Source organism: Lycium barbarum, chromosome 7, assembly GCF_019175385.1.
Source record: "Lycium barbarum isolate Lr01 chromosome 7, ASM1917538v2, whole genome shotgun sequence".
Lineage (NCBI taxonomy): Eukaryota > Viridiplantae > Streptophyta > Magnoliopsida > Solanales > Solanaceae > Lycium > Lycium barbarum.
In genome coordinates, this window is record NC_083343.1 from 36,963,821 (window position 1) to 36,988,990 (window position 25,170).

The window sequence follows — 25,170 nt, forward strand, 5'->3', positions numbered from 1 at the left end:
ATGTACTAACGTCCCTTTTGTCCGGGGCCTGCACTTCACGGTGCAGATACCGGTTTCAGGAGCATACACCTGCGCAGTAGGATCACTTCAGTTATTAGCTTATTGGTGAGCCCCACTCCTCTCGGGGTTCAACATGGAGTCTGCATTAGTATTCAGTTTATGGTAGTCCAGGGCCATGTCCTGGTAGTTAGTATTCAGACATGTTTTAGAGGTTTCATAGACAGATGTTAGTTCACAAAGTCAGTTATGTTTTCATGCGTGCATACTATTACGTTTTCATGATTTTTCATGCTATGAGATAACTTCAAGACTTTATTCCGCAAATTACATTTTCATGATTCATTTAAATTGCATCATATAGATTATATTTTTTTGATGCCCATGTTGACAAGCAAGCCATGAGGTTCGCTCGGACACATGCAAGCAAGGCCCGAGTGCCGTGTTACGCCCAGGCCATGGTTCGGGGCATGACAAAGCTTGGTATCAGAGCCCTAGGTTCAAGTGTCTTAGGGAGTCTATGAAACCGTGTCCAGTGGGGTCACTTTTTTATGTGTGTGGCGCCCACACATATAAACAGTTGACCACCAAGACATTTAAGATTGTCTCACTTCTTTCAACTCTAGATTGTGCAATAGAGCTGTGTTCTCATAAATCACTCGAACTCATGTTTGTTTCCCATTCTACCGAATACGCCTAGTCTCAATGGATGAGGAAGATGTAAAGCTAGTCGTTATCGATGTGTTACTCTCTGATGGAGGCATCAAGAACTATTCTAACTCGTGTCATGAAGCTTAGAGCAGTAAGTAACATTCTCTTTCCATCGAATTCTAAACGTATCGAATGCGTAAGCGGCGAGAAGGAAAATTTGAGACCCAAGACTTACCAAATAGTGCATGGTGTGTTTATCAGGTGTTTATCAAGACTTACCTTTTAAAAATAAGTTTCGGCATGGCAGTATACATAGGTTATATACCTTACAGAATAAGTTTATTTGGATTATCTAACCATGGAGCTACCATATAAGGGTGATGGTTCATATTTAAGACCCCACGAGGTAGGATGTTATGAAGTTAACCGCAGCAGGCATAAATTGTCCACGGTATTTTTAAGTAGGAAATAGCCTAAGAGCCAACCACCTGTAATACTAGAAAGTCTCAAATTTTTCAAGGATATATATATTTTTGTCATATGATCTATGCACATTACTAGGAAGGGACTGATGCGATAAGAAAATCATGAGCATACGATATTGAATTTTTAGGGATAATTTTAAATTATTTAAGCTTATCCAGATCAGACCTAGAGAGTATGATGTTAGTGAGTTACTACAAGAAGCAGATATTACTATGAGATAAAAGATATGACAATTCCCTCTTAGGTTATGTGATTAAATATTTATCCCTGGTGTATAGTATGATATAAAATTTGAAAGTATATAGAGATTTTGGGGTTAGTTGATCCAATTCCTTATTTAAGACAGATGAAATTTGCCTAAGTGTGATCCATGTCTATAGTTCAGAAAGATAGTATACAACTCCAGAATAGAGTCAGATAAGGAGGAAAAGTTAGAAATAACCTTATGCTTCACTTTAGTACTCAGAGAAGAATTAGAGATTATGATGCTAGTGTTATACCCCGTAAGAGTCCGTGCTATTTTAATTAAGACAAGAAAGAATGAGTTAAGAAAGTTCAAGGAAAGTTAATCGAGTTAGTAAGAATATCGTTATATATATATGGTTGCCTTAAGTATCCCGAGGTGACATCGTAACCTAAAGGATTTGAAATCGTGTTATGAGCGTATATGAGTATGTATATGTATGTATAAGAGGTTACATGAGGGTCGGAAGAGGATTAGAAGTTAAACGAAGCTGAACGAAATGAATCCAAACAACTTCAGAAAATATCTCGGACCAGATTTTTAGCCCATATTGTTGGAGGCATATCTCCTAGTATATGAGGAGTCTTAAGGTGTTTCAAAATTCTAAAATTAAGTTCATCGAGTATAGTTTCTAACACAATAAACCGCTCGTCAAAACGATATCTGGATAAGCAGATATGGACGATGCAAGTTGGGCTGGCGGGGCAGAAAATTGTGACCCGATCCAAACATTCACATTTCGGCCCATGAGGCCCATTAACGTCAAGTATATAAGGAAAAATTATTTGAGGGCTTTTCATTTAACATAAAATCTTCCAAGAACATTAGAGAGAGAGAGATAAAACTTCAAGGCTAAGAAGGTCATTTTGATCAAAATCCGAGCCCCGAATCCCGAAGCTCATGAACAGAAAAGCATTGTACGTTGAGTTGCCTTCAATTTGAGCTAAATATTGGTCTTGGGGAATGAAATTTTCGTGTTTTAGCTGCTTCTAAGGTATTTATAAGATTCATTTTATGTTATTAAAGTGTTTATTTAGAGTTTTAACGAATTAGAACGGAGAAAACAACATTATAAACTCGTTTGTTGTTTTGTTGAGATTTATGGATTAGGGGCTGTTTTAATTGAAATTGATGGACTGATTTGAATTAATATTTTGGTTGTTGTAATCATAGATTATGTGATGAGAATGAAGGAATTTGAAGGTTAGAGTTGGAGTTAAAAATTGTTGTGGGTTGTTGTAAGGATTATAGAGATAATAATGTGGTTTAGTTGCATATGAATAGATGATGTGGTGTCGTGTGGCTGCTGTTGTATTTCTCAGAAATTTGCTGAAACGATTGCATGGAATAAGGTATAAAAAGTGCATACGGGCTGCTTGGTGTATTGCAAGTGTTCGTTAGAATTTCGGGCATCGTTATGTTATAGTTGGGGGCTGTTTTGATATGTTGTTGTTCTTGTTGAAATAAAAGAATTGAAGATATGGTTGTGTCCATATGTTATTGTTGGTATTTCTGTGTCAACAGGAGAGCAATTGGAAATTCGGATAGGCGAGTTTATAGGGGAAATGCTGCCGAAATTTCGGTAGGCAATTATGTGATTAAGCTTAGATTCTTGAAAAGCTTGAAATTGACAATTGGTAAACATGACCATTTGTAGATTCTGGACGAAATTGGAATTGAAGCCAAGCGAGCATAAGGCGCAATCGAGGTATGTAAAGCCTTCCCCTTTGTTCTTTGGCATGTCCTAGGTGTGCTAGGTGGAGATTTTAGCCTCGGGGGCAATTCTTCTCATCGGAAACCGAGATTGATTTCTTGGTACTATTCATTCAATTCAATTGAACTTCAAAAGGTGCTTTTTGTTGAAAAAAAAAAGTGGTTAAACCTCCATAACTTTCACAAATGTAATCCAATCACTTCGAAACTTTCCTGGATGACTCCGTAGAGTCTAATGGGCGTGATTCATGTCCGCCACCCCGACTTGACCCGAGGTGGGCCCGTTACCCCTGGCGCCCCTCCTATGGTTTTGTTTGTCTCACTTCGGTGCGACAAGTCTAGGGACTTATGGCTATTGTCCCGACTACTAAACGGGAGATATTTTATCTATCCTGAGACGGATTTTAATTATTATTGAACTAACTGCGGGGACAGAAACCCTGATATGTGCTGTATGGCTTTAGCCAATGTACTCTTGTCCGGAGTTCGCAGGTAACTCCTGGTTATTATGCTGTTTACTATACGATAGGTGTTACGACCACCTTCATGAGCGTTATAAAATGTTTTTGACATCTAAAACGTTTTGAAAACCTTACCCTGATAATTTGTATAAACTACTTATCTTCTGTATTTTATGATATACGATTTTGGCATACCTGAATCTTGTGTGATGCATGATCCTGGCACGTGTGATTTATGTTTGGGAAGTGGTGTTTTGGTAGCCTGTATGGTTGTTTTCTGTTTCACCGAGTCCCGGGCCGGTTATGTGAATATGCGCATATGTAATATTGGCCGCTGGACCCTCGACCACGGCGTGTCCGACATTGACAGCTGGACCCTTGACCGCGTCATGCCGGACGTGTGGCATTGACTACTGGACCCTTGACCGCGTCTGCCGCACTTGTGATTGTGCCTGACTAGACCGCTGGACCCTTGACCGCGGTATGTCAAATGTGTGATTGTGACCGCTGGACCCTTGACCGCGGTATGTCAAATGTGTGATTGTGACCGCTGGACCCTCGACCGCGGTATGTGTGATTGTAACCGCTGGACTTTTGGTCGCGGTATGTGTGATTATAACCGCTGGACCCTTGGCCGCGGTACGTGTGATAGTGACCGCTGGGTACTTGGCCGCGGTATGCGTGGTAGCAACCGCTGGACTTATGGCCGCGGAAATTGTGCGTTGATTCTTTTATATGTGTGAAACAAAAATATTTTTCAAAAGAAAGTAAAGCATTTTGACATTCTAACTGCCGTATTTGCCTGCTGGAACCTCTTGGGTTTGACTTGTGCACTAGAGGCGACCCTGTGGCGACCTGGTTATTCGTGCACACCCCAGTGCACTGTCCATTGCGCCCCTCACTAAAGGGCCGAAACCTGAGGTAAATGTATACTACCTGTGCTTGTGTAAGTTATGATTCTGCATGCATGGTTCTGCCTGTTACATTTCTGGACAGCGGATTCGGAGAATGATTCTGTTGGTGTTGCTTCTGCATGATTGAGCCGGACTATGCTTCAGTCGGCTATAGTTCTACACCCCTAGCTTCGGTTGCGGGTATGTCAGTCGCACTCTGTGCCCCGATCCGCACGATGATCCTTCCAGTTAGGCTTTGTACCTCTGTTTCATATCACGATTCAGACGGCTACACCCCGTGCTTATGATATATATCGTGGTCCTGGCCACACACTCTGTATTTCTGTTTCGGACTCAGATCCGATACTACCTGTTCTATTTCTATACTTCTGGCTCGGTTTTGCATATATTGTTATATTTCCGCTTTACATACTCGGTACATATCCGTACTGACCCCCTGTTCTTCGGGGGCTGCGTTTCATGCCGCGCAGGTACTCCCAGTTGAGTTGAGGACAGATGGAAGATGTTCCAGTGCAGATGGCAAGCTCCATTTGTTCCCGGAGTGCTGCCGAGTCAGATTCTGTATGTTATGCTTTTGGGATCTTACTAGAGACTTTGCAGACAGTGTCGTGGGTATTGGTTGTCGGTCTGTGTACGTAATGAATTTTGTATGATCACAAATTTGTTCGGCTTGAAAGCCACGAGAAAGAATATTTCTGAAAGAAAAGTTTTGCTATGTACTTTGTTATTTGTTTTAAAGAAAAAAAAAGAGTTGACGTGATTTTATGTGCAGCGAGAGTCTGAGGGTTCGCTCGGCCCTAAGTAAGGGTCGGGTGCCCATCACACCCCAGCGAGGTCGGGGTGTGACAGAGTGGTATCAGAGCAGGTCTGTCCTAGGGGTTGTCTGCAAAGTCGTGTCTGGTAGAGTCCTTTTTATGGTGTGTTGCGCGCCACATCTATAAACAAGAGACTACGGGGCATCTAGGGATTGTTGATCTTCTTTGAATCCTGGATCGTGCGATAGAGCCAGCTGTAGGAAAGGAATTTCCTTTTTACTAACCCTTGATTTCAGCCGAAGAACGGTATCGACAGAAGAAAGTGGCCGATGATATTGGAAGCTACACTGTACACAGGTAAGCAACGGTGCGAAAGGGGCATGTTGGATAAGGTAAGAATATTGAGTTATGATTGAAAAATAAGGTTGAAGAATGAAAGATAAGGTAGGTAGGAAAGTAAACAGGAAAGTGTAACAGGTGCAGTTTGAATTGGACATGTGAGGTAAGTCTCGACATCTTTATACTTTTACTTGAAATTGTTAGGCCTGTGTGGCTATGATACGATATGATATATATACGTATATATGTTGTCCCTGTGAGGCATTGTTGGTATTTCCTGCGTGCAGGTTTTGGGATAGTAAGAAGTACAGAAGAACCTCTACCCAAATTTTCCCAGAAATATAAAAAGGGTAAGAATTCAATAACAATAGTGCGGTTGCAATATTTTGGATACGTCAAAGAAAGTTGTAAGGTGGTTTAAGGCAAAACTACAGAGACATCATTAGTACGGAGAGCAAAAGCCATAATTGGGCCCCGATACTATTGGAAGGTATGAAGGAAGAATGTAAAGTAAAGCACAAAGACTAGTGAGACAACGCTAAGATATTTTCTGGGCTGATTTGAGTACCTACACATACTCGTGTAAAGCTTGCAATAAGATGCATAATAGGAGAACTAAGAGCAAATCTGAGTAAAGAGGCAATAGAAGAGTTGAGTAAAAAATAGAGAAACGACACGAGATAATATGCTTAAAGTGTTATAAGTGGGATTAAGGGAAATTGCAAAATGACTTAAGTGAGATGGTCAGAACGAGCTAGTTACAAGAAGACAGTGAATTTAAAGAGGACGATCAAGAAGAACTCGACTTAAGCTTCAAGTGTAGATGGACATGTTAAGTTGCAGTCGATTACAGAGGTAGCTAAATAGTGTCTACTATATTTGGAAGATCAATATTAACAGATGTCAGGTGGAGAATGGAATTAGGCTAAGTAAAGAAAGGCACAGCATGATAGATGAGTTCAAGTTACAAATGATTCGTTATAACATCACCAGAAGCAGTATACTTATGTAGGACTAATTTGACATTCGGGGACGAATGTTCCTAAGGGGGGAAGGATGTTATACCCCGTAAGAGTCCGTGCTATTTTAATTAAGACAAGAAAGAATAAGTTAAGAAAGTTCAAGGAAAGTTAATCGAGTTAGTAAGAATATCGTTATATATATATGGTTGCCTTAAGTATCCCGAGGTGACATCGTAACCTAAAGGATTTGAAATCGCGTTATGAGCGTATATGAGTATGTATATGTATGTATAAGAGGTTACATGAGGGTCGGAAGAGGATTAGAAGTTAAACGAAGCTGAACGAAATGAATCCAAACAACTTCAGAAAATATCTCGGACCAGATTTTTAGCCCATATTGTTGGAGGCATATCTCCTAGTATATGAGGAGTTTTAAGGTGTTTCAAAATTCTAAAATGAAGTTCATCGAGTATAGTTTCTAACGCAACAAACCGCTCGTCAAAATGGTATCTGGATAAGCAGATATGGACGATGCAAGTTGGGCTGGCGGGGCAGAAAATTGTGACCCGATCCAAACATTCACATTTCGGCCCATGAGGCCCATTAACGTCAAGTATATAAGGAAAAATTATTTGAGGGCTTTTCATTTAACATAAAATCTTCCAAGAACATTAGAGAGAGAGAGAAAAAACTTCAAGGCTAAGAAGGTCATTTTGATCAAAATCCGAGCCCCGAATCCCGAAGCTCATGAACAGAAAAGCATTGTACGTTGAGTTGCCTTCAATTTGAGCTAAATATTGGTCTTGGGGAATGAAATTTTCGTGTTTCAGCTGCTTCTAAGGTATTTATAAGATTCATTTTATGTTATTAAAGTGTTTATTTAGAGTTTTAACGAATTAGAACGGAGAAAACAACATTATAAACTCGTTTGTTGTTTTGTTGAGATTTATGGATTAGGGGCTGTTTTAATTGAAATTGATGGACTGATTTGAATTAATATTTTGGTTGTTGTAATCATAGATTATGTGATGAGAATGAAGGAATATGAAGGTTAGAGTTGGAGTTAAAAATTGTTGTGGGTTGTTGTAAGGATTATAGAGATAATAATGTGGTATAGTTGCATATGAATAGATGATGTGGTGTCGTGTGGCTGCTGTTGTATTTCTCAGAAATTTGCTGAAAAGATTGCATGGAATAAGGTATAAGAAGTGCATACGGGCTGCTTGGTGTATTGCAAGTGTTCGTTAGAATTTCGGGCATCGTTATGTTATAGTTGGGGGCTGTTTTGATATGTTGTTGTTCTTGTTGAAATAAAAGAATTGAAGATATGGTTGTGTCCATATGTTATTGTTGGTATTTCTGTGTCAACAGGAGAGCAATTGGACATTCGGATAGGCGAGTTTATAGGGGAAATGCTGCCGAAATTTCGGTAGGCAATTATGGGATTAAGCTTAGATTCTTGAAAAGCTTGAAATTGACAATTGGTAAACATGACCATTTGTAGATTCTGGACGAAATTGGAATTGAAGCCAAGCGAGCATAAGGCGCAATCGAGGTATGTAAAGCCTTCCCCTTTGTTCTTTGGCATGTCCTAGGTGTGCTAGGTGGAGATTTTAGCCTCGGGGGCAATTCTGCTCGTCGGAAACCGAGATTGATTTCTTGGTACTATTCATTCAATTCAATTGAACTTCAAAAGGTGCTTTTGTTGAAAAAAAAAAGTGGTTAAACCTCCATAACTTTCACAAATGTAATCCAATCACTCCGAAACTTTCCTGGATGACTCCGTAGAGTCTAATGGGCGTGATGCATGTCCGCCACCCCGACTTGACCCGAGGTGGGCCCGTTACCCCCGGCGCCCCTCCTATGGTTTTGTTTGTCTCACTTCGGTGCGACAAGTCTAGGGACTTATGGCTATTGTCCCGACTACTAAACGGGAGATATTTTATCTATCCTGAGACGGATTTTAATTATTATTGAACCAACTGCGGGGACAGAAACCCTGATATGTGTTGTATGGCTTTAGCCAATGTACTCTTGTCCGGAGTTCGCAGGTAACTCCTGGTTATTATGCTGTTTACTATACGATAGGTGTTACAACCACCTTCATGAGCGTTATAAAATGTTTTTGACATCTAAAACGTTTTGAAAACCTTACCCTGATAATTTGGATAAACTACTTATCTTCTGTATTTTCTGATATACGATTTTGGCATACCTGAATCTTGTGTGATGCATGATCCTGGCACGTGTGATTTATGTTTGGGAAGTAGTGATTTGGTATCCTGTATGGTTGTTTTCTGTTTCACCGAGTCCCGGGCCGGTTATGTGAATATGCGCATATGTAATATTGGCCGCTGGACCCTCGACCGTGGCGTGTCCAACATTGACAGCTGGACCCTTGACCGCGTCATGCCGGACGTGTGGCATTGACTACTGGACCCTTGACCGCGTCTGCCGCACTTGTGATTGTGCCTGACATAGACCGCTGGACCCTTGACCGCGGTATGTCAAATGTGTGATTGTGACCGCTGGACCCTTGACCGCGGTATGTCAAATGTGTGATTGTGACCGCTGGACCCTTGACCGCGGTATGTGTGATTGTAACCGCTGGACTTTTGGTCGCGGTATGTGTGATTATAACCGCTGGACCCTTGGCCGCGGTACGTGTGATAGTGACCGCTGGGTACTTGGCCGCGGTATGCGTGGTAGCGACCGCTGGACTTATGGCCGCAGAAATTGTGCGTTGATTCTTTTATATGTGTGAAACAAAAATATTTTTCAAAAGAAAGTAAAGCATTTTGACATTCTAACTGCCGTATTTGCCTACTGGAACCTCTTGGGTATGACTTGTGCACTAGAGGCGACCCTGTGGCGACCTGGTTATTCGTGCACACCCCAGTGCACTGTCCATTGCGCCCCTCACTAAAGGGCCGAAACCTGAGGTAAATGTATACTACCTGTGCTTGTGTAAGTTATGATTCTGCATGCATGGTTCTGCCTGTTACATTTCTGGACAGCGGATTCGGAGAATGATTCTTTTGGTGTTGCTTCTGCATGATTGAGCCGGACTATGCTTCAGTCGGCTATAGTTCTACACCCCTAGCTTCGGTTGCGGGTATGTCAGTCGCACTCTGTGCCCCGATCCGCACGATGATCCTGCCAGTTAGGCTTTGTACCTCTGTTTCATATCACGATTCAGACGGCTACACCCCGTGCTTATGATATATATCGTGGTCCTGGCCACACACTCTGTATTTTCGTTTCGGACTCAGATCCGATACTACTTGTTCTATTTCTATACTTCTGGCTCGGTTTTGCATATATTGTTATATTTCCGCTTTACATACTCGGTACATTTCCGTACTGACCCCCTGTTCTTCGGGGGCTGCGTTTCATGCCGCGCAGGTACTCCCAGTTGAGTTGAGGACAGATGGAAGATGTTCCAGTGCAGATGGCAAGCTCCATTTGTTCCCGGAGTGCTGCCGATTCAGATTCTGTATGTTATGCTTTTGGGATCTTACTAGAGACTTTGCAGACAGTGTCGTGGGTATTGGTTGTCGGTCTGTGTACGTAATGAATTTTGTATGATCACAAATTTGTTCAGCTTGAAAGCCACGAGAAAGAATATTTCTGAAAGAAAAGTTTTGCTATGTACTTTATTATTTGTTTTAAAGAAAAAAAAAATAGTTGACGTGATTTTATGTGCAGCGAGAGTCTGAGGGTTCGCTCGGCCCTAAGTAAGGGTCGGGTGCCCATCACACCCTAGCGAGGTCGGGGTGTGACAGCTAGTAAGTGGTCAACAGAAGCATAGTGAGTAAGTTTGAATAGACACAGTGAATTAGAAAATTTCAGCAGAGTTAGTAGAAGTACGATTTGAGTTACTTAGTCAAGTTAGCACTACTAAGGTAACTTCCTGAATACACCGAAGGCGTGTTAGAACCCAAAGGGTTTAAGTTAAATTCGAGGTATAGAAATTGGTGAAAGAACAAAATCATCTAAGCAGTAAGAGAGCAAGCTACAGAAGAAGAGTCTTTAAGAGTTATCAGAAAAGAGTTTTCCCCAAGACTGACAAAGCTAGCATGCCAGTTATGTACATTAGAAACCCGTTCATTTAAGTAATCCAGTTTTCCCAGTAAGTAAGACTTGCTTGAAGTAAGCGGAAGAAATGAGCCGTCAGTATTTTGGAGGAAATTGGCGAAACCACTAGATAACCACTTATCGCTAACTCAAGGGATCCACAGGATTTAAATATCAGCTCTTGAACTAAGGGGGAGATCGTGCGATAAGGTGCCGATACAAACTATGTGTTTTATAAGTTGATAGGTGTTAAAGAGATTATGTCAGAGGATCACAGTTTCATGTAGCCAAGATAAGGTGCGTAGAGTGTGATTTTTGTCATGTTGTTGAGATCAAGTACTAGGTAATTATGTTATAAGATAAAGTTCTAGAGCGAATAGTGGGTTTTAAGGGTATAACAGTTCCAATTCCATAGTAATTCATGTATTATGTGGTATTAATGACCAGACGTACTCTACTCGTGCCTTTCATACCCATACCATGCCCATGTTAGAGCTTTACACTCCATGTTTATGATACAAGAATTAAGACTTCATACGATGGTAAGGTATGCAAGGGAATGTCCTTTCATATTTCGCACATCAGGTGTGCTCGTGTCTAAAGTTAAAAACAAAAACTGCATTCAGGTCTCACGTATCTATCATGCTTTTATACTCATGTCCATGTTCTAGCATCTAAGTGCTTTTCAAATCTGATGATGATCTTGACCCCTATGATTATGTTATCCATGTTACCACATAGTCGTGCCCCAATTCATTTCGCTATGCATTCCATTTATAACGGTATTGTAACAATGATTTTGTGAGATAATAATGAAGGTGAACCAAGATGGATGTCCTACCCATGCTTCTATGTAATTCATGCTTATGTTCCTTTAGCTAATGTTTTACGATCATGACGACATGATTCCTTTTTTTTCCTTTCGCTAAGTATCTAGGTCTCATTATGTTCAATGTGACTTTCTATCCATGTCTTAGATGCTCGAGGAACGAGTTATACATGCCTATAATCCATTCTTTCATGTGCCTTATTTATAACACGGGCGTTTACTCACGGTGATAAGAGTAAGCTATGTTGAACCATGTCCTATTTTTTTCGGTATATCTAAATTCTAAAGGTAATGTTTTATCCATGCCTTAGTCTCTGAGTACCCAAGAGTTAGCCTACAACTTGTGCTCTATGCAAGTCAGACTAACGCCTTAGTCTTACTTCAATACTCATGAACTCAAATTCATACGCCATGGTATGTAGGTACTCATATAAATGCCATATTTTTCATGGTCCCATGCCCCATGTCATCCTATTCACGTTTCATGCCATATGAATCACGTTCCCATATACGCATGTTCCATGTTACGTCCTCCATGTATAATGCACCATGCCATGTCTGTTCTCTAGAGCAAAGTATCTCATGTGAATAGTACCAATAATTCTTTTTCTCTCAGTCCTCTATAATTCGCTCATGAGAATGAGCAAGATGAGCTAAGGAATTCATAATCATGATTAACAGCTAACAAGATAAGCAGAAGTAAGATGCATTCCTATATTCAAATAGATAACTTTTCATATAACCTGTGGTACTTATCTCAAGAGTATGCTACTCAGATTCGATGTATTCATGTGATGCCTATGCTAGATATTTATGAATACCTATGTTAGGATCATATTCTTGTTATACGATTCAAGTCTGTTGCATTCGCATCGAGTTGCGCTTACATTCAAAGCCTAAGTCATACTCCTATCTCATATTACTATGGTGACATACGAACGTCTGTGATTAAGTCTCTAAGTATCCAAATCCTACACACGCTTAGTATTCAACCCACGTGTTGTAACAATCGTGTTTTCGATATTCAGATCGCATGTTACGATATCCATTTTCACACGTATTCGTATCTCATGACAGTTTAGCACTCATGTATTCATGTCATCCAGTTTCATGTATTTATGTCCCACGTCATGCGTCTCATGCTCAGGTAATCATGTTATGTTCGTGCCTATTTCCAGTACTTCTGTCATTCATGCCTACGGATTTTCTTCCAAACCCCATGCATAGTAATCATATAATCATTCAGCCAATATCCGTGTGTTCAAGCCAGCTCAGTATATATGTTAGCTACATTCAAGATCCAGTAATCACGGTATATCACATCATGCGTATTAAGATACCGTGTGAGTTGTGTGTTGGTACTTTAGTTAGTTGGCAGGCGTTTGAGAAATGTCGTGAGGGTCTGGATTATGAAGGAAGTCCTACCATAAATTTTGTAAATTCCAGAGTTAGTAGCGATTCTTAACCACTAGCCATAAATCGAGGACAAATGTTTCATGATTCTCATTCATGTAGGCGCTACTCAGTTTCATGTTCCCCATGTACAAGTTTCCATGTAATCACGTACTCAGTTCTCATGATCCATGACCATGTTCCCACGTAACCATGTCAAGCTCTTATGTTTTACGTCATGTTTCTTTCATGTTCATGAATTCAAGCCATGTCCAGCCATGTTCTTAACCATGACCCATCATTCGAGGACGAATGATCCCAAGGGGGAGATATTGTAACACCCCGTACCTTTAACCTAAGCTTTGACCATGATCCTAGACTTAGAAAACCAGATAAAGAATGTGGGAATTGGAAATTTCCTCTTCAGCTGTAAGATGGTGGTTTACGCCCATGAACAGTGACCGTATTTTAGTTTACGGGCCGTAAATCAAATCGTAAACTGGTAGTTGAATGTCATATGGTTAAATACGGACTGTATTTCACAATATGGCCCGTATTTCAAATCCTAAACTGAAACCAAGGATTTCTGAGCATTCTGGAATTTGGCAATTTGATGTCAAATGGTTAAATACGGACCGTATTTCTAAATACGGACCGTATTTCAAAATACGGCTCGTATTTCAAAATGTATTTGGAATTTGGGAAAACTTCCTTCATAAAAGTTGTAGAGCTTTGAAATACCTTTCCAAAAGTATATTACGGGGGTCAAACGGACATCTGTGCAAAGAGTTATGACCGTTTTACTGAAGGGAGGCAGTGTTGTCCGTATTTCAAAATACGGCCAGTATTGTCACGACCCAACCCCGTGGGCCGCGACCAGTGCCCTAGCTGGGCACCTATACGTACTCGATACCCAAATTAGCATATTATCAGAATAATAATATAATAATATTAGTGGATGCTACAGAATTTATCAGAAAAAGCAGACTTGGCACACATAGGCCGATAAGGCCATCATAGAACAAAGTATCCCAAACATATGTACAGAACCCACACAGATGTATCCACAGACCTCTACGAAGCATATCATAATCATAAGACGGGACAGGGCCCCGTCATACCCTGAACAAAGTACATATCCAGATAGCAGTGACAGACTGTACCAAAAGAAGGGCTCTGTAGAAGAGAGCGCCCCAAAATAGCAGAAATGGGATCCTAAACGTGCGGATCAGCAAACCTGTCGTCTGTACCTGCGCGGCATGAAAACGCAGCCCCCGAAGAAAGGGGGTCAGTACGAAATATGTACTGAATATGCAAAGCGGAATCACAGAAGTCAAATCCTAATGATTACAGAAAATGAGTACAAAATCCAGAGTGTCAAATGCATATTTCCAAAACCGACAGAATGTGTACAGAAACATATGTCATATCATATCATATCCGGTCCCTGCCACGGGACTCGGCAGACAGAATGTGGCCACCCTCCCGACGCTGGTGCCACTATACAGAGGAATCAGAAAAAGGGGCGTGGCCCCGTATCATATAATGTCATATCAGAATGACCATAACAGATCAGATCAGAATAGGCGGACATGGCACATCATACTCCACAGACCCATGTACGCGTATACCTGCCCCCTCACATCGGGGCGCGGCGAACAATGCAGAGAATCACGCTTGACAACATATCCTGGCCCGGGCTCAGTGTGGGAAACATTGGGACATCCACGAATGGAGTAGTGAGAGAATAATGCAATTTAAAAATATCATAAGTGTTTTCAAAGACTCGATGAAGCGTAGCAAAGACAAACAAATCAATTGGAGTCGGACGGAATCATATTAAATGTATTCCGGATATCATAATAAATTACTGAAGTATAACTTTCCCGAAGTCATTCCGAGTGTCAAAATAATTTATAATATTTAACAGAATATTTAAAATAATATTCGTTAAGTGATTAGTAGGGTAATTAAAACATTTCTTACAAAAATCGCTTAAAAAAGAAGCTTTAGCGTATTAGGGGCAAAACCGTAAATAGTGGGCCCGCCTCGGGACAAATAAGGCGGCGGGCTCAAACTGTGCCCTCTAAGCTTATAGTATCACTTAAAAAGGTTCTACAAACATTCTATGACTTTCCAAGTAATTGGGAGCACAGTTGCATAATTTTCCGGAAAAGCATACTAAAGTGGTTCAATTCCACTGAAGGAAAAACTGAAATTTTCTCTTGCGGATTCCGAGGGCCAAGAGGTCCTTCGAGGCCCGGATCCGACCCTAACACACTAAGGGCATGCCAAGGGAAGAATAGGGGTTGCTTTACATACCTTTCACGCTCCTTAAGCCTTTCCAAACTCACTTCCCGTTTCGTCGAAAAACTGCAATTGGTCAAGTTTACCAATTGTGAGTTATTAATTCCATTATTACAACTTTAAGCATATTTGGCTACCGAAATTTCGGCAGCACTTCCCCTATACATATGGCACCCCGAGAATTCAACTCGGCTAGAAATCATCAACAACAACCCAAACGACAACATCAATATCAACAATGAACATTAAAAACACAAATATCCTTCAACTAGTCATTTTTCTCACAAGTTGACATAATCTTCAATTCAACCCAAACTTTCGAACTAACATCATGATTTCACATCCATTATCACTCAAGATCATCACAATATAGATTTAGAGACATTTCATTTCATTTTCCTTAAGGTATACACTCGATATACATAATATACAACTTTCCGCCAAAGTCTTAACTTATGCAAAACATCAAATCTTTGGCATACAATTTCATAACAAGTTTCCAACTTCCAAATTCATCAATGATCATCATAATTCACAACCAAACGACTTCATTTCCTTAATGTCGGAAAATCATACTAAAACGACATAAGTGTTTACATTCCGATTCAATACAAACTTATATCATTCTAACTTCATTCACATATCAAGCATTACCACAACACTCCAATACACTAAACAACTTAATCCATTTTATTCCCAAACCAAATTCACCACACGGCCAAGTGCTATTTTTAGCAATTCAATCAAATTTATTCCACTTTCCTTCTCAACATGAATTCCATCACATTCACAACTAGAATACAACATAATTTCAACACATTTTGGCTATACAACATATGTATACTCACGGCTACAAGCCATATTCCAAACCCACATTGCAAACTTCCATTTTTCCATACAATCAACACATTTCTACATACTACAACTCAATCAAAACTTCATAACACAATAAAAAGGTAAAAATTCTTACCTTTTCTTCAAGTTTTCTTCACTTGGAGATGTAGTCACTTTGATGATTCTAATGCTCCCCACTCCAATCCAACTATACCAAGTTACAAAGGAACCTTCACTTAGTAGGAAATCAACAAGAATTGAATTTTTTGAACAATATTTTGGAGGGTCAATTTTTGCCCTCAAGGCCGAGAGCCTCACTTTCTCTATCTCTTGTTCTTGATTTGTTTTGTGTTATGCTTATCCAAGTATTCATCTTCTAGTTATATAATTGTAGTGCTTGGTCACATGACCAAGCACATGACCAACTATATTGGGCTTGGATCATGGCCTTATGTTAATTAATTCACATGGAAATTTAATACAATTTTTTTTGGGCTTGGGCCATACCATGGCCGGCCACTCCAAGTGCATTGGGCCTTAAATTCTATTCCATTATTTTTGGCCCAATGACTTATAGTCCACGTTTTGTAATTCCCGAAACTAATTTCCAAAATTCCAAAATTGCCCTTAGCCTTGTCCCACACTTTCCTGACTATATTCTTTCATGCATAACTCCTATGTTCAACAAAATATCAAATTGATCTTATATCTCAAGAATCCAATATAATTCAAGTCTTTCCAAACGTGTGAAAACACGGGATATAACAAGTATTTAACTGGGCCGAAAAATGAATTTTTCCAGAACAGTATATATTCGTCCATATCAGTTCAAATCATTATTTTTCATTCCTTCAAGCCCTAGAACGACTTCCTACCCTCTTGCATCATCAAGAACACCAAGGTAAGCCTACTCTAATTATTCCAAATCAATTCTAATACCTATCCTTGTAATCTAAACAAGAAATTATCATTCCTAAACTAGGGTTTTCAAGAAAACCCATCTCAAGGTTCAAGAATTCAAGATTTTGGAAATCTTTTTTAAAGCTCAAGTCTTTAATTCAAGTTTTGGAGCAATTAAGGTATGTAGAACTTCCATCCACATGTGGGAATCTCTACGTTCTTCCCCATGCTCCGTTTCTTGATATCCATGAAGTTCAAACCCTAGGGCATTAAACCCAACATATTGGTAGCCCGTATTTATGTATTTATGTACATGAATTTTGTATCTATATTCGTTATTGTATTCCTAATCTTCCATTACGGTTATTAGGAACCTAGCTTAATCCATGAATCATGAATTCTTCCTCATGAATTCTCATTATGTTTATATGAAACTTTATGATTTTATGTAGCAAGTTACAAGCATGTTTTCAAGTCAATTATATATATATAATTATGAACTATTGTTATTACTCATGAATCAAGAACATGTTTGCAAAACTATGACAAGTTATCTCATGAAAACATATTACAAGATATTTCATGAAACCATGTTTACAAGTTATTTCATGAAATCATGATTACAAGTTATTTACAAGTTATTTCACGAAAATCATGGGCTTCTTAGCCAACTATATCATGTTCATGTTTTTGGGAATTGCTTAGTTAACCGAGAAGGCTCAGATAGCCTGAAACTACATTGCCACCGTAGGATAAGGGTTGTCAGCAAGGAGGCAACACCTTCATTATGCAGTTTGGATTCTTACATGCTTATTATTACTTTAATCTCATATCCCTGACAAGGTTGTGAGTGTTCTGCTGGTAGGACGCAAGTACCAGACCATGTTGTCGGTTATACTATAGCATTCCCCACGTTACAAGCAGTTTTACATACATGTATTTCCATTGATTTACTGTTTTCAGACTTTACTCACGTTTTATGCTCATGTCCAAGTTACATTCAGTTTCAGTTCATGTCCTATACCTATACTGTGCCATGTTCTTCATTTCAGCAAGTTTTACATACTAGTACTATTCACGATGTACTAACGTCCCTTTTGCCCGGGGCCTGCACTTCACGGTGCAGATACCGGTTTCAGGAGCATACACCTGCGCAGTAGGATCACTTCAGTTATCAGCTTATTGGTGAGCCCCACTCCTCTCGGGGTTCAACATGGAGTCTGCATTAGTATTCAGTTTATGGTAGTCTAGGGCCATGTCCTGGTAGTTAGTATTCAGACATGATTTAGAGGTTTCATAGACAGATGTTAGTTCACAAAGTCAGTTATGTTTTCATGCGTGCATACTATTACATTTTCATGATTTTTCATGCTATGAGATAACTTCACGACTTTATTCCGCAAATTACATTTTCATGATTCATTTAAATTGCATTATATAGATTATATTGTTTTGATGCCCATGTTGACAAGCAAGCCATGAGGTTCGCTCGGACACATGCAAGCAAGGCCCGAGTGCCGTGTTACGCCCAGGCCATGGTTCGGGGCGTGACACCCCCCCCCCCCCCCCCCCGAAGAAAGGGGGTCAGTACGAGATATGTACTGAGTATATAAAGCATGAAACACAATAAGGAGGATCATGACTGAAATAGAGATCATAGGAGACAAGTATGACATTTAAAGTACCAATACACTGGCCTTATGAAACGTAAAACATGCATGTCATTATCATATATCGTACCCAGCTCATTACGGGACTCGGTGAATAAAGTCATCACATACCATCCTTGGCGCCATAATCACATCATCATACCATCATATCATCATATATATACATATACCGTACCCGGCCCTCTAGTGAGGGACTCGGTGAACAATGCAGTGAACTGTGCACGAGAACATACCCGGCCCGGGACTCGGTGAAAGATATAATGACAGTATGCACGAGCAGAGTAATGAGTAACCATATGCAAATCAAATCATCATCTGCGACTCGATAGGGTAGACATAATGAACTAACACTTGAATATCAACGAAGGTGGTTATGTCAAGTATCCCTCGAACGTCATTATGAATTATGTCTAATGGGACTTCAAGAATCATAAATGTGTACCGAGACAATATGAAATAACTTATGAAAATCCAGGACATTAACCACCCTAGTGTCTCTAAGAATAGGAGCTTATACATTCGTCGTTTGTTCATTTCATGTAAATCATGCCAAAAAGAAAGAAGGGTTAGCTTTACATACCTTAGGTTGCCAATATAACCCAAAACAAACTCGTCTTAATGCTGATGCTAATCCTATAACAAGGAAATACATATACGACTTTAGATGGCTTTCGTATATCGTATATATCAATTGATAACTTGATCCTAAAACGAAACAGGTAGCTTTTCCCCAATTCCATATATCACAATAACAGCCAAAATGACAAAAATAGATTTCCACAACACAACGTGTATATATCCATAATGACCTCATAATACTTTGTAATGATCGTCAAGCTTGAAGTAGGATCTGTACAACCCACGTCACCTTTTGCATGCTTCTTTCTTAACTTAATAACATTCTCAATAAGATAAGGAAGTTGTTTACGACAAATTCTATCCTTATATCATATGATTATAACGAGAAAACAGCCCACCAACTCAACTCTTTCCAAGTGACGATTTTATTCTCAAGTTCGGGTTTATTTCATGAATTCCCACAATTTAGCCAAAATATCAATCACAATACCTATAACAATATTAACAAATACATATTCAAATAGAATCAATTCTATTCCTAAATCACTTCCAAAACAGCCCAATACAAATTCCTACACCGATGCTTGTATATACTTCCTTATTTCCGTATATACATAGTATAACAACAAACATAACAACAACAACCACAGCCAATCCCACGATATTCCCTGTTATATCCCGTATTTTTGAACGTCGGATTATTTGTAAGCTGAGGTGGGGCCCACACGTCAAGATTTTTTTTGGAACATGTGACAAGCTATATGAATCACATATGTAAAGTTAAACACAACTCATGAAGGACCCTTGGGCCAAATCAAAGTGGAAGCCCTCCAAACGAATATTTTTAAGAAAACGTTTCCGGGTGACCTGACTTGGAGGGGCAAAAACGGTATTATAAGTTTGGAATTTGGAAAAATACCAAGAGATAGAGGTTATAGATAATTGAATTAGCTTTCGAACCATAGGTCGTGGGTTCCTAGGTGAAGTCGGTACAAGGAGATATGGATGTTTTAAGGTCGAAAGGTCAGTGGGCTATGCCCAACTCGGGACCAACCGGTTTGGCCCAAGAAAAATGAAAAGAAACAAAAATGAGGCCCAAGTTTAAGAGGGTGGCCGGCCAAATCCATGGCCCAAACCCACAAAAAAATTAATGAATTTTCCATGTGTTAAAATCGATGAAAGGGACCATATATTATCACTTTATCCATTAGAATTTTCAAGAAACACAAAAGATGAAGAACAAAAACAAACCCATTTCGGCCAAGACCCATGGAAATTGAGTACCTTAAATCTTGTTCCAAAAATTATTTTCTTGTAGTATTCCTACCAATTCAAGTACCCTCTACAACGTGGTATGAATATTTCGGAAGATGGTTCATCCGTTTCATCGTTTCCGCACTTTGGTTAAGTGAAGAAGATTGGAGAAAAAGGTAAGAATTCATTCCATGTTATTATGTTATGAAGGTTTGTTAGTGTTGTAGTATGTAGAAATGAGTAGAAAGTATCGAAATATGGAAGTTTGCAAAGTGGGTATGTAAGTTGGCATGTAGCCGTGTGTGTATGTATGTTATATACGTATGGTGAGTTAAATTTATGTTGTATTCTAGTTGTGAGTATGATGGAATTCATATTGAGAATGAAAGTTGAATGAATTTGGTTGAAGTTGGAAATATAGGTATTGGCCGTGTGGTATATGGAGATTAGAATGGGAATGAATTAATTTTGTTTAATATGTTGGTTGTGTTGTTGTGATCCTTATAACGTAAAGGAAGGTAATATGATTTAAGTTGGCATTGAAATGGAATGTAAAAGGTTATGTCATTCTAATATAATTTTATGATATTGTGGAAATGAAGTCGTAAGGTGTAAATTATGATGATTGTTGATGAAGTTGGAAGATAGAAACATGTTATGAAAATGTTTGTTAAAGATTAGAAGTTTTGGAGGAATTATGACTTTGGTGGAAAGCTTGTATATTGTGTATATCTTGTGAATATTTTGTGGAATTGATATGAAATGCTTCCAAATTATATTGTGATGATCTTGATTAATGATTAATGTGAAACCCTTGAGATTTGTTTGGAAATTTGAAGTTGAAATGGAAGTATCGCACTATGTTAGAAAGGGAACTAGTTGTGCCATATTGTGTCTTGTAGTTATTGTTGTTGTTGCTAGTGTTGTTATTGGGTTGGTGTTGATTGTTTTGGCCGAGTTGAATTCTCGGGGATGCTATATGTATAGGGGAAATGCTGCCCAAATTTCTGTAGAAAAGTGTTGATTTGATATTTAAGTCCTAAAGTCTTAGGGTTAAAATTTGGTAAATGTGACCATTTGTAGATTTTGGACGAAACGGGAAGTGAACTTGGAAAGGCGTAAAAAGCATAAAAGGTATGTAAAGCTATCCCAATTCTTCTTTTGGCATGTCCTAGATGTACTAGGATCGGATTCGAGCCTCGGGAAATATTCTGTCTTTCGGAATCCGCGTTTCAAATTGTCCCTTCTTCATTCACTGGAATTGAACCCTATAAGTATGCTTTGTTAAAGAATTGTGTAAACTTCCGTAAATTGTCTAGAAAGTTATGAAATGTCCCTAGGACCTCCGTAGGTGACTCCATAAGCTTAATATACGTAATTTGAGCCCACTGCTTCGGTTGTCCCGAGGTGGGCCCACTATTTCCGACTTTACCCTTTTTGTGTTTATAACTTAATTTCAAGCGGTTCTAAAGGAAACGCCTCAACTACTCTTCTAACTACCAATGATATTTATTCTAAATACTTTATTGAATCTCTGTAAAGGTATGATATTTTGTGTCTCATTTAGTCTCCCACTATTCCCGCTTTGCCTTTTAGTGTACTATTGCCTTATTTTCGAACAATATAAAATGAAACGTTTTAACTATCCTTTTAACAACTAAGGAAAATTGTTTTAATGATTCCCTCGAGTCTGGTAAACTATTTTGGAATATGAAAATGATCCCAGAAGGATTATTCTTCCGTAACTCATTATGACATACGACATACACTTACTATGATTCTGTCCGATTTCATTGGTTTGATTTGTCATCCGATATGCCTCATTGAGTCTCTGGAAATATATGGTATTTTTATTGCATTTAGTTTCTCACTACTCCATTCGTGGATGCCTCAATGTTTCCCCCACTGAGCCCGGGCCAGGATATGTTGTCAAGCGTATTCCACTGCATTGTTCGCCGTGCCTCGATGTGAGGGGGCAGGTATATATGTACATGGGTTGTGGAGTATGCTATGCCATGTACACACATTCTGATATGATATGATCTAATATGGCCATCTGATACGATATGTTATGTTACGGGGTTATCCCCTATTCTGCTCCTTATGTGTGGTGGCACCAGCGTCGGGGGGTGGCCACGTTCTGTTTGCCGAGTCCCTTGGCAGGGGTCGGATATGATATGGTATATGTTTCTGTACACACTCCTCATGTTTTGAAAATATGCATTTGATACTTCGGATGTTACACTCACTTCTCTGTAAGTTCTGTTTCGGTTATGATCTTGTTCCGTAATGGGACCAGGTACGACATATGTTTTCAGCGAATACTATTTATGCTATATGATCAGCATTTTGCTAATCTGGATATTCAGTTCATTTTCTGTATCTTCTGCTTCGATTATGACTTTGTTTACTACGTTTCGTGCTTTACATACTCAGTACATATTTCGTACTAACCCCCTTCCTTCGGGGGCTGCATTTTCATGCCGCGCAGGTACAGACGACAGATTTGCTGACCCGCCTGCCTAGGACATCTATTATGCTATTTTGGGAGTGCTCTTTTGTCCAGAGCCTATATGTTGGTACAGTCTGCTGCTACTGTATATATGTATGCTATTCAGGGGTATGACGGGGCCCTGTCCCGTCTTATGATTCTGTTATAATCTGTAGAGGTCTGTAGACATACTTGTGTGGGTTTTGTATATGTTTTGGGATGATATGATCTGTGACAGCCTTATCGGCTCCCATGTACTATGTCGGTTCATTTATGATGATTACTAATGCCAATTGACTTTTACATTTAAAAATATTCTGCTGATATGCTAGTATGGGTTATTGGGTACGTTTGGGTGTCCAGCACGGACACTAGTCGCGGCCTACGGAGTTGGGTCGTTACATTCCCGCACACCAAACAATTTATAACAACCACCAAACAGTCCACATGATGACAATAACAATTTATCCGATTTCCCGCAATTAATTCCGTAATTCCCGTCTCTCAATTTAACTATGACCTTGGCGAATTTAAATATATCTAGTAGAGGAGAATTCTTACGTTATTTGCCCAAAACTCTTCTCCTTCCTCTTTACTTCACTTTGAAGAAAGTTCGGGTCTAACAATACGATAAAGTGGTACAACGAGATCAAAGCGTTGAGCAAAACCCGTAACACGATTGAATGGCATTGCTGATAATGTACATATATCTTCAATGAATATGTTCCTGAATGTATAATACCCTTGTGAACGTTTTCCTCCAAGTGAAAATTGACCGAATACATAGTTGAACTAAATCAAATGAATTCTTGCAACAATGAATGTCAACATTCAAATGTGGAAAGTGTGCTTTTCAACGTGTAAGAACCTCCCTTTAGGTGACCTTGAGTCATCCATTTACTTGACACGTTAATGTTATTATTTGGACCAGTTGATGCCACGTGGCAGCCTACTTGGTGTCACGTGGCAGCCCATTGCCAACATTAGCTCACTAATGTTTTTTTAACACCACAATTAATTCCATACTCTCCCACTTTATTCCACTATTAACCAATTACCCACATAACTAATTTCTTAATCTCAGTCCACTTAAACATGAACCACTTTTAACACATCTCATATATTTATTACCATAATCATATGGTAGGACTTTAGTCCATAGCCTGTTTATACATACACCAAATATCATTTTCGATCACCGTTGTCACACTTGTTAAGTCCTAAATTATTTCAGGACCTCATCCTTGGATACACCGAGCTCTTAATTTGCATACTTGAATATGACCAAATCCTATGTCCTCCGTAAAATCGCTCATGTTGGATGGTTCAGTTTCCTAGTCCAAAAATACGCGGTATTATAGCTTGGACGGTATTTCATTCAAATAAATTTCAAACCTCGACGAAGCTTATTTTCTTTGATTTGTTTAACTTCTAATATTTACAACACATCTGTACCATCACTCTAACTACCTATAAGCTTGGGAGATAACCTCGTTTCCGTTACTAATATCATTTAACTCGCATGCTTTCCAACGCATGAAAACACGGTGTCTAACAATACGTACGTGTGGGTAGTAGATGCCCCATGCTGATTACATTGTAATTTTGTATATCCTTTTTTTATAGCCGTGAGGGCTCATGTATATTGATATATGTCGCTTCGGAGATTATATGTGTTCAGGTTGAGTATGATGACTAGCCTAACGACTGGTGCTCGGTAGTCAGCTCCGGGTACCCGTCATGGCCCCTAGTCGGGTCGTGACATCTAGGTATACACAATTATCTACGAGCCTCTAGAAAAAGTATGTAACATCGAAAAGATGGGACAGGGTACCGCCATGCCCATATATGTACACAAAAGAATAGTACCAACAGTTGCAACTCCAAATCAAATGGAGTTGCTCTAAGCAGTCTCTAGATAAGCAGCCTAAGGCTCAAGCCTATTTCCCTGTCCACCTGCAGGCATGATGCAGCATCCACAAACAAAAAGGACGTCAGTACGAACAACGTACTAAGTATGTAAGGCATAAGCGGTAACATAATAATAGCATGAAGGGTAACATGAGATAGAAGAGCCATGAGATAGGAGAGCCATATATACCTCTTGAGATGTTCATCATATTTACTTACTCTTTTTCTAATGGAAACCTTCCATACATAGGCATACATATACAGTAGTACCATACCCGACCATGTAGGTTTGGTGTCATACGTACCCATCCTTAGCAAGGCTCGGTGTTATCCGTACCCAACTATAGTGGTCTGCGCGCAGAGAATATCATACCCGGCCATACAAGCTCGGTGTTACATATATA